Source organism: Pezoporus occidentalis, unplaced genomic scaffold (genome assembly GCF_034315485.1).
Source record: "Pezoporus occidentalis ecotype Australia unplaced genomic scaffold, CSIRO_AGI_Poc_V1 ctg70, whole genome shotgun sequence".
NCBI lineage: Eukaryota > Metazoa > Chordata > Aves > Psittaciformes > Psittacidae > Pezoporus > Pezoporus occidentalis.
In genome coordinates this window covers 4,731,008-4,742,385 of record NW_026916053.1, presented here as the reverse complement: position 1 = coordinate 4,742,385, position 11,378 = coordinate 4,731,008, and the positions used below count along the sequence as shown (strand labels likewise).

At 48.1% G+C, this 11,378-nt stretch overlaps 1 long non-coding RNA gene across 1 annotated transcript; it reads left to right on the top strand.

The window, feature by feature from the left end:
* The first annotated feature begins 707 nt into the window (after window positions 1–707).
* On the top strand, window positions 708–6,795 carry LOC134175826 (uncharacterized). The gene is made up of 3 exons (XR_009969155.1): window positions 708–938; window positions 5,712–5,768; window positions 6,572–6,795. It is a non-coding gene; the product is annotated as an uncharacterized LOC134175826 (long non-coding RNA).
* The last annotated feature ends 4,583 nt before the right edge of the window (window positions 6,796–11,378 follow it).

Below are 11,378 nucleotides of genomic sequence, written 5' to 3'. Positions count from 1 at the left end.
CAGGGTTCCCCGGTGTCACGGACACCATGGGATACCCAGGGAATGGGCTGCGGGATGGGGAAGGAGGGATGTGCTTGGGCTTGATAGATCCATAGGAGCTGCTCCCTATAGGAACAGGCTGTACAGGTCAGAATGGCAGTGGGAATAAGAGCGAGATGCTTCCTCTAAAATCCTTTACCTAATCACAGTGATTTGGAGCTCCAGCATTTCCTCTGTTATCCACAAAGTTGCTTTTGAGGGATATTTTGTTCCATGAATTTGCATCATTTTCTTTCTTGTGCAAGGAACTTCCTTCCCAGCTCTGCAAATAATTCCCAAAGGAATATTTCCTTCTGCCTCTTTTGAGCTTGAAACCTGCCCAGGTTGGGAGCACTATAACCCCAACATGTCCCATTTACATTGGGAGTCACTAGCCCACAGTATAAAACCTTAATTTCCTATAAAGCATTTTAGGAATGGGAAAACTCTTGGTGTAATTGGTAGCACAAGTTTATTGAGGCTATTAACAATATACAAGCAAAGAAAGTGGACCCCCCCAACTGCTTTCCCCCAGGTGAGACCACTTTGCAGATGGTCCTTTCTTGGGCTAAGGGTGACCAGTCACTTGACATAGACCTTGTTGTCAAGGGCAAGCAAAGTTACTGGAATGAAAGCTTTGGAATATAGGTGTTGGTTTGATTAAAGAGATGAAATCTGCAGGTCTCATGATTTGGAACATAACCTTCAATGTCAGCCAGGTGTAAAACAGAGCTGGAATATCTACCTGGTCTTCATCCAGGCTGGGATAGAGGTGAGAGGTGTGGGCTGTCCCTTCTTTGGGGTGTTGCTACCAAAGCCTAAGGAGCATTTGAATACCCTGCTTAGAGTGGTGTGAGGGCAGGCTGAGGCTTCTGCACACACCACAGCCTGCACGGGAGCGATCTGCTTTGGTGGTTCAAGTGGGTATAGGATGCTTTGGGAGCTGGACCTCGGAGCATGTCCCCCAGCCATTGTTTTCCTGGGCTGACCCTGGAGAAAACTTCTTGGAGGCTTCAGAAAAGCAGCCCCCAGCCTGCAGTGTCTGTATCTGCGGACACCCCTTCCCCCTCTTCCTTTTTGTTCCTTCTTCTCCAGGGTTTTGCTTGCTGGTTTTTAAATATTTGCATATTTCAGTGCTTGCTTTCTGTTGGTAACTAAGGCTGTTTGGGGAAAGCTGAGCCGTTCTCTAAATGGGAGTCAGGCAGAAATTACCTTTTTTGTGTGCCTTGCAATTATCACAGCAAAGCGATTCCTTTCTTCCTCCCGGAGCCAGTAATTTATTTCTTAACAGAAAAAAAACTGCAACGTTACTTGAAGAAAGCCGGGTTAATGCTGGCCTTGTTTTCCCTGTGAAGTTAAGCTGGCTTTGTGACTGAAGTGTTTGGCTTCAATTTACCAAATTGCTTGTGGGTATGTCCCACTTTGGGAAGACACAAGAGGCATTCACGAGTGCGAAAATCTCAGGTTCCAAATTGACTGTTTAGTAACAAAGGGAGGGAAAAGACCAATCTTTACCCTGCGTTTCAAACTTGCCTTTGCCAGTGTTTCTCCAGTGGCTTTTCCTTGTTCCCTTCATAAATCCTAAGGTGTAAAACTGACTGTCAGGAAACTTGCAGTGATCTTTGATCATCAATCTCAGCATCTCCTGCTCACTCCTTCAGTTCCTTGCCAGCCCATGAGTGGAAGGACTCCTGCACTCACCTGATACGGCCTCCCCTGAGCAATGCTGTATCAAGGGATGATGGAGAAGGAAGTGAAATAACTAATATTGATGAGAAGTCACCAGGTCTTTCCCTTCCCACAAGCCCTTTTGACCCATTTGAATTTCAGCCTGTTTTGGAGATCAGGGAAAGAGATTTTCTGCTTGCCCTTGGCTTTGTGTGAACTGCTCAGACTGCAGCGGCTTTGGTAGAGCTTCTCATTGACCATCCCAACGCCTGCTGGCTTGGGCCAACACCACCTCTTTGCAGCAGTTTAGTCTATCTATCTGATGGGTAGTCAGGTCTTGGTTGACAGTGATGATTTGGCAACCCAAGTCTCCCAGTTTAATGAGCATCCAGGTTAGGGAAATGTGTGTAAATGCTGAGTGCAGGGTAGGAATGCGAAAGTTTGGGCTGTAAGAGTGATGCTAAAGCACAGCTTTACTGTCTGCTTACCTGAAAGCCTTTCAGCCGCATTTCTCCATAAATCCTCTGGTATTTTCCCTAACGGCAATGGGAAACTTCCTGTTGCAGTCACCTTGCATAGGGCTGCTCTGGAGAGCAAGGAGCCTGCTGTGATCTCCTTTTCTTCTTGAGGTTCTGTGTAATTTCTGTGTAAATTGACAGAGACAAGTCTGCAGAAGCCCCTCTTCCCACTGACATCCCCTTGTCTGTGTGCAGGGGGATTAGGACATGGCAAAGGAACCACCGAGATCAGGGAGGAGGTTGTGCTATGCACTAAGGTGGGGGTGAGGAGCCTTTCTCCATCACTGTGGCCTCTTCATCTCGGTGTCCTTCTAATATCTGCTAATCGGCTTTTCATTTGTAGGCTCCGTTTTAATTCACCGGTGTTCATACCTCCGACATTAAGTTGGCAAAGCTCGTGCTTGTGTAAAGCTGGAAGTCAGGACTGGGCAAACGGCTCCAGGAGTGCCTGCGAGCTTGGCGTGTGTCAAGGGGATTTGCATTTTGAAGACAGAGCTAATCCCTTTTCTATGGTCTGCACTTGTAGGCAGCTGCCCCAGAAGCGTTTTGCCTGTCCTCTCCTTCACCCTGCCTGGTGATGGGGATTTCAGAACAAAGAGGGTGGTGGGTTAGGGCTGGGAGCACCAACCTGATGTGCAGGAGTCCTGGCTCCAGCCCTCTGCTCTCATGCAGCCTCCTAAGGTGACCCCGGGTAAATCCTGCAGCCTACACTGGGCTTACACATGCTAGCACCCAACCCATCCGTGAAGCTGGCCTATAGCCCAGTGCGGGTGGCCAGCCCAGGTAAGGAAACCTGCCGGGGGACACAGCTGGAAATGGGTAAATGCATGAACACCACACCAGCACTTCCAACCAGCCTTTTAAAATGCAGACTGCGTCTACTCGGCATTGCTGGGGCTGTATTTTGAGAGCTCTGTGAAAATCTGGACACGTGTTTCTGTTCCTGTGGTCTGCAGTGCCTTCTAAATAGCTGGTATTGAGCGAGGGTTAGATTTCATATCATCTCGGCTTAAAGATGCACAGGCAGCAGGAGCCGCTCTGAGGCCAGCAGCTGACGGGGGAGATGTCAGAGATGTCCAGAGGCCCTGGATCAGACCACGGTTTCCAAAGCCAGCTGCAGGATGTAGATACTCAGCACTCACTGAAATGAAAAGCAGTGTTAAATCTAACTATTCAGCTGGCTTTGCCAAGTGAATTCTTGTGAACATCCCTTTTGCCACTATCTCATTAGGAGTATTAACCTGGAGATCTGGCCTGAAGGTAGGAGGATTGAATGCCAAGAAATTTGTCCGGATTTGACTTTTGTGCTTCGTTTTCAGAGTCCAGGATGATCTTTCCACAGTACTGGTGATTATTTGCACCAACCCTGCTCAATGACTGTCTTTTACGCAGTTGTGACGAGGAGTTTGGAAGCTGAGGAGGAGTTTTTGGACCATTTCCAGTCCCTTCTGTGTGAGTTTGCAGTGACCTGACAAGATACTTTAAGCCTCAAAGAGGCCAAGCTCCCTGTTAGCTATTGTAGAAGAAGGAAGATTTACAACCCCAACTATGGTCCATTCCCTTTCCACCAAATCAATATTTTCCAGTGATGGGGGAAAATCTCCCACCAACTTTACAGCTACAGACCACACCAAGTCCATCAGTAAGTATGCGATGGAGGTGTTTGCAAGCGTTTGGTCTCTGATTTCTCCTCTTAGAGTGGGAAGATTTGCCCCAGAGCAAGCAGCCCTCACCTCCATGTTAGTCCTGGGGATGAAAGCCCAGCGCTGGCAATCTTTGATGTGATGATTTCATATCATGAGGTTGGTTGGGCAGGTGGATGCTGCCAGAGCAAGGAGCACAGCTCGGTCAGGTGCTCTTGTTGGCCATGCAGGAATGCAGATTCCCCCTAAGCAGGGAAGAAAACAGAGTTGGGTTGCATTTGAAATAAGGCTCGTGCAAAAATTTGCATAATAACACGTAGAAAAAAAGTGATGTGAAACTAAATATAGTGCAGTGCTGTTTTACCAACCTCTGGTTAATCAAAGTTAACTGCATCCTAATGTAATGCATGTTGCCTCACTGCACATCAAATTGCCATTCTTCCAAACCACCGGCACGTTTCTGTAAAGCAGCTCTATAGAAAAGTACAGTGGAAAGTAAAATCCCAGCTATCCTATGCTTCAAATTGCTGCTAAACTTGGTTTTATCAAGTTTTGATGGTTTACTTTAAGCCTCACCACATCTTACGAAGCAAACCTGAGTGCGAGCATCACTGCCTTGGTGAATCCCCAACTCCATATGGGAGGTAGCGGTGGCGTCGGATGCTCCGCTGGGCTCTGTGGTGTTATGTCCCAAACAGACACGTGTGGGAAGCACGTGGGTGCCTGTGTGCTGAGTGAAGCTCTCCCCTTTTTGAGCCAACAGCTGATCGACCGCCCTCACCCGGGGTTTTAAGCCACGAGGAACGCCGGCGTTCGGCACGTTCCTGGAAACACCCTGCTCTCCCCATTCAAAGCCCCTGTGGGTTGAGCTCCTCCACGGCTGCTGTTAATAGGTTAATGAGACCCTCGTCTGGCAGAGTTAGAGTGCCTGGCTTTCTAAGATAAAACTATCCAGCGCCATGAGGAGGTTGGGCCTCTTTATGACTGCACGCCATTCATCCTGAGTACACAAGAGCTCGCAAATTTAATAAGCAGAATCCATTTCAGCCCCGTGGCCTGCCATGGCAACAGGAGAGAGGGGCTCCAGCCTTCGCTGCTCAGGCATCATTATCTCCAGGGCCATCTGCTCCAGAGAAGCACAATCCCAAACTCATTTAAATAGAGCCAGCCTGAAATATGTGATGATTTTTCCCAGTCTCCCCCCCTCCCCGCCGGCTTCCCCCCGCTACACCTCGGCACACAAGCGGGAGGAGATGTAATATTCAAAGGGTGAGGAGAGGGTGCAGGAGATAAGATTATAGCGATAATGAATGGGGGGAGGGAGGAACTTTCCTCCTTTGGCTGCCGTTCCCCGGGAACGCGAGAGGTTGTGATAAATTATAAATGTATTTTTCAAGTCATCTTCTTGGAAGAAATATTTCACAAACAATGATTCATCGCCCTCCCCAGAACTCAGCCTCTCAGGAACAATTAAGCAGTGAAGAAAACTAACGCAGCTAATTCGTTTCTTCCTCTGCTTTCTGACTGACAGCACGCCGTCCTCGTCACAAATGGGTGCAATAAATTACCCTGCCCCTAAATGCGTTCACCCCTTGTAACCGGGGACGGTTTGGAAGGGTTAAGGGGAAGAGGACTCAGTCCTTGCCCTGTGGGGCTCAGATGATTTGTACTCATGGACGTGCTGCCTTGTATTTAGGGGCTCCCAAGACGGGGTTTAAACAGGGACCCATAGCAGCTAGCTGAGATGTGCATCCCCAATGGGGATGGGGGGCTTTGACAGACGGACTTAAACAAGAGCGTGCAAGGTTGCACCGTGCCTCTGCTTCTGGGCAAAGTCATTTCTAATGCATCTGTTTTATTTCAGACGTAACTCACTGCTCAGCTGCGGGAGCTGTAAGGAGCAGCGTGAACCGACGCAGGGGTAATGGGGGATGCCGGCGTCATTGCCCCAACAGCATGTAAAGTTTGAGGAGCACTTTGGGTCGTAGCTGGGAGGAGATGGCCAAGAGCAAGCACCAAGGTGAGTAAGGGTGTTTCTCTGCCCAGCCCCTCCACTGTGGCTCTGTGTGATAGGAGAGGTGTCAGAGCCAGAGGGGAAAAGAGGTTACTGCAGGAATTCCTGAAAGATGCCATTTCTCATTTGGTTTCTGTCAGGGTCTCCTGACCTCCACTCGCTGGGTCACGGGAATAAATCCATCATGGGCTGAAGGATGGGTTTCCTCTGCTGAACTGAATGCAGCACCCATCCCCTGAGCATCCCTGTCCCTCCCGTGAGCCTGTAACGTGTGTGGAAACACCTGCCTTGCTCTGACGTACCTAGGTCTGCAGCGCACGTGCCCCACACAGCACATGTGGACTGGGGCTGCAGATGGGATAGGATGAAACAGGATGGGATGGGAAGCTGCAGCCCCCGTGGCTTTCAGGGCAGGTATGCAGTGGGACGTGGGACTTTGCCAGCTCCCGGTTCATGCATGGGTGGTGCTGGGGTCTCCTTCACCTGAAGCTCCAACCTGCCAAGTTTCCCAGCTCCACTCCGTGGCATATGGAGTTTGTGTAGATTATACAGAGCGAGGCTGCAGTACATCAGCGAGATCAAATGAAAGTGTAGAAATGCGTCTGGGGTAGGAGGGAAATGAAATCATATATATTCATTACATTTATTTAGTGTGTTAAGCCTCCCAGTGCCCATAACACCCTGTGTACTCTGTCATCCTTCACCTCCAGCAGAGGCAGCCACCTCTGGGAGAGGTGCCAGGAAACAAAAGCAGCATCACCGAGGCAGGGATGTGATGAATGCTTGCAAGGATGGACATCACCCGTGGCCCCATGGAGAGCTGAAGGAGGCAGAATGGGATTATACACCTTGGAATCCAGAGTTTTCCACCATCAGCTGAGTCCTGGGATATTTCTGTCTGCTCCTGTGGGTTTCTGCAGGAGTAATGCTTACTCAGGTGAGGAAATCATGGTTTTATTGCTGCTGCCACCTCTGGGCAATGCAACCACATATGCACAAGATATCTTGGGTGACCAAAGTGCCCAGTGTCCTCTCCTGGAGGCCAAACCTGCTTTAGCCACATCCCTTACTTTGCACGGATATCGTCTTTAAGTGTTCCCTAACTCAGGTTGTCAAGTCATTGATTAGGAATGCAGACTCAGCAAACCCCAGGTGATAAATAGCCTATGACATATTAACTTGCACAGAAAGTCTCTATTGCTCGGAAATCTTTTTAGGTTGATAAATTGGAGGATCTACCACAAAATCCATAATAATGTGTTTTTCTCTGTAGCTCAGTTAGAAATAATAAGGTACCAAGTGTTACCAGAGATGAATAAGCTCCAAAGTATTTGCAGAAGTATTTTAATTTATTAAACCTGCAGAATAGTTGAAATATTCATAAGAATGGTTTTGCTTCAAGTTTCTCAGCTTTTTTGTCTCCTGGACTGGATAATGCTACATAAAGACCTGAAGCTAACCAGGCCTTTGAATTCTCATCACAGACACATTTGGCATACAAAAAGACAAACCAACCCCCTTTTTGAAGACAGAAGTTCAGCTCCTGTTCTCTTATTTAGAAGAAAACGTATTTCCTTTAAAGAAATTGCAGACCTTTTCATCTCCTCATGTAAATCCTTGTCGGAAATGTCCCAGGTACATGCAGCATCCACTCCAGGTGACAGAAGACCCAGATGTCTTCACAGACAGGCTGATGCTGCACACTCCATCTGATCCCCTGTGAAATCTCAGCCTGGAGTTCCACGGGCACCCTTTCAGCAGCCAGCCTCGACTCTTGCCTTAAGCGCACACATTCAATTATTTAGCAAGGAAAATGGGCTCCTGTAACTAATAAAACATCTGATTTAGCCCCTTAATCCCATTCTAACATCTTTAAACCAGTGCCAACACAGGTGAGACCTCTGGGAGAGGAAAGCTAAATATTGCTCTCTGCCTTGTGGCTTGCTTTCAAACGTACATTTCATTCCCCCTCTGTTGCTCAGAATTAATGTTGCAAGGAGAGCAGCAGAGAGCTTTTCTAGGAAAGCATGGCAAATGCCCAGCTCCAGCAGAACCCAGCCTACCGCTGTGCGGATCCGCTGTACCACGGGTAATTCATCCCGCATGGCAAAGACCTGCTCTTCTGAAATGCTCAGCTGTTAGCAAGCTGAGGAAACCAACCCACGGGTCAAAGCTCTCGGAGCAAACCTTCCTGCCTTGTTTGTCAGGTTTTTAAGAGCTAAAACCCAGCAGGTGGGAAGGAAGAGATTGAAGGGGGCAATTTTTCATTCTTCCATAAGCAAATTCCTGGCCGCAATCTCTGCAGCTCCTGGTGGGGTGGCCTAACGGAACTAGGCAGCACAGCCCAAAATCTTGCCTGCGTAATTGTGTGCTTCACTGGACTGACACCGGGAATGAATTTAGCTCACTCGAGGCTCAGCTGGAGATGGGGTGGCTTTGGAGAAGCTTACGCTTTGTCCCCCTGCATCACCCCTCCTTGATTGAGCACCTTCTCTGCAGGCTCTGACAAGAGGCATGGAATTATCATTAAAGGTGCCCCTCAGAAAGGCTCTAAGACATATTCTATCAGATTTATACCTGGGAGTATAAATCTATCAGATTTATATGAGGAGTGAGGCGATAAGCATTTCCTATTGCACCCCATGGGCTGATTCTGCAGGGGCTGGGGCTAAAGGGATAATGGTGTGGGGGCAGCTTTGGGCTGGGAACCTGTGCCTGGGAGACCAGCAAATCCCAATGTTTTGGCCTTAGTCTGATACAACTCAGCTTTAATTCTGATCACATTATCAAGAATTCCAAAAAAAAAAGAAAAATAAGGAGGAAATTTGACATTTTCTGACCAAATAAAAAATAGCATTTGAATTGTGCGTAGTGACGACGCATTGAGTGAGGAGTCCAGGAAGATTTGGGGCAGGCAATAGCTATAATTGTACCTAACATCCTTCCTGGCTTCTATTTCACACGCAGCCTTGTTTTCTCTCCTATTTGCTATTTTTGTGTTCTGTCATGGGTTTGAGCCGTGGTATTTTGAAAAGCTCTTCCCTGTGCACAGCAGCAGCTGCCGCCGCGCCACCGGCCCTGTTGCCATGGCTGAGCCACAGGGCTTGTGCCAGGATCTTGTTGGTCAACAAGCCTCTGTCAGCGCTGCCGGGCTGCGTGTTTCCATAGCTATCCCTGGAGAGGGGCATCCTCAGGTGAAGTGATGCTGCATCTCCCTTCTGAAGGACTCATCCTCAATGCGCTCTAGGCTTGTAGTCCTTCAAGTGACTATTTAGCACCCTACCAGCTGAGCTCTTGCCAAATGAGCTCGAAAAGCAAGAGGAATGGTTTTTAACATAGAGCAGCTCGTTTGTGCTCATCAAAAGGGAGCGTTCAGCTTGAAAATGTCCCCTCTTCATGTAATTCATGGGCTTCAAAAAATCAGTTTCCTCAGACGCAGGTGCCTTGAGAACATCCGTTTTTAACACATTTGAAGGAGTGAATTCCTCTCACTGGACTTAATTAAGGACAGGTACGAAAGCAAATGGAGGAAAAAGATCTTAGGAGGAAAGTGGGTCTATTAGGGAAGGACTGTAGGGCTTTTTAATTAATGCCAGAACAGCTGTCCTTAAACTGTTTCTCTCCTAGGAGCAGATTATCCCAGCGAAGGCTAAGAGGTCATGGAAAACAAGGAGCAAGTTCTGTTCAGAGCTTCTGCTTCCCATTTGCATCACTGTCAGCGGCAACTGCAGAGCATTTGTCTGGTACTCCCTTGGATTGCAGCGTATTTCTGTTTTCTTACAGTATAGACTCATCCCAGTTTGTTTCTAACTGAATTGCTTTTTTGTTCGTGTTGCCTATTCCCTAAACAGTTGTATTAGTGGTGGCAGCATGTCATTTTGATGGTGTTATGACAGTGTGACGCCAAACTCGTATTAACATAACATTCCTTTTTAAAGCTTGTCTGAAAACATATTGTTCTCCCTTGCCAGCACTCCTCTGCTTCTCTCACCCTTTACCATGGGTTGCCTTTTTTGGTTTAACTCCATTGCGAACAGGCTGATACACAGCATCTATGGAGGCGGTTTGCTGATCATTCAGGTGATGAGACCGAGGGAGAGAAGAATAAACCCCAGGGCTGAACAGAAGGAAAACCCCAAGCCCACATTTCTCTGACACCCTCCCTTTTCTTATGCTTCACCTCACTCAGATTTATTGAGTTTTGATTTATGATGTTTAGGTTTCAAGCTCCCCATTGCTACCATGGAATTCTTTATATTTCTTCCACCTTTCCTTCTCCAACCTCAGTTAAAAGGTGGACTCTGATGTCCCCTGAATGGTGAAATCAGTATTAAATTGAGAAAGCTTTGAAGAGGGGAAAACTATAACTCAGGGTACGAGGAGCTCTCTGTGTGCACAAAGGGGGATGAGTAGATGCTCTGACTTGTTTGGATATCCCGCTTTTCTGGTGTGAGGTCTGTGGGATGCTCACTCAGGGATGGAGTTGGTTTGGGCTGGAGATCAAAGCTGTTTGCTAAATACCACACATAGCTTTTAGACAGAAAATGGAATAGTAATGGTTTCCCAGGGAAGAGTTTTATGTTAGAAGTGAACATTAGGAGAGCAAAACTCACCTCCAGTCCTTGTGACACACACAGGCAGCAAGATGCATGCAGAAGCCTGGCTGGCAAACCCTGGCCAATCCAGGACCCACCATGCAAAGAGCTTTTCCATTGTTGGTTGAGAGGACACTGGGGACTTCACCCAACTCCTCTCACCTCCCCAGTGGGGCAACTATGGTCCAGATTGGCTTGGTGTGTTGCTGGCTGCAGGGTTTTCCTGTCCCTTAGTGCTGAAGGAGGATGGAACTGGGTTCTGTGATACAATGCAGAGTAAAGCTCCACAACAGCGCACCCACGGGTGTGAAACACTAGCTTTCCAAGAGCACAGACCCCATTCCCATCGCCCTGGATACCTGCACCTCACCGCTCCTCCTTCCTGCCCCTTGTCCCCAGCCCCTTCCTCACAGCAAACCTTTGCTCGGGATTTATCTTTGCCTGTTTGTTTTCCCATCCCTCCTCCTGCTCCCTGACCTGACAAGCGCTCCTTTTAGCAGAGTATTAATTATCATCGCAGTGCTGGGACTAGTAATTATCCCTCCCTTGTGCTTTATGGGCTTCCCAGCACGGCTTGCAACAAGGACAGGGTGAAATGGCTCAGCTGGCAAGGGGCTTGTGGTGTGTGTCTGGGAGCCGTGGTAATTGTCCTGTGCCAGAGAGGAGGGAATGAGGGGAAGAAGAAGGAAAAGGAGAAATCATCTCTTTGCAGTCAATGGTGAATTGGAGAATTCAGCTTGTAGCCTTTAACCAGGGTGTTTTGGCTCACGGTTTATGGTGGAAAAGAAACATAGGAGGAACCTGAGGCTGTCCGCCTGGAGATGGAGAATCCTGTGAGGGCTGAGAGGATGATAACCACGTTTGTCAGTGCTGAGACACTCCCTTGCAACAAGAAGCATTGGGAAGAAGTCCCAATAGAGAC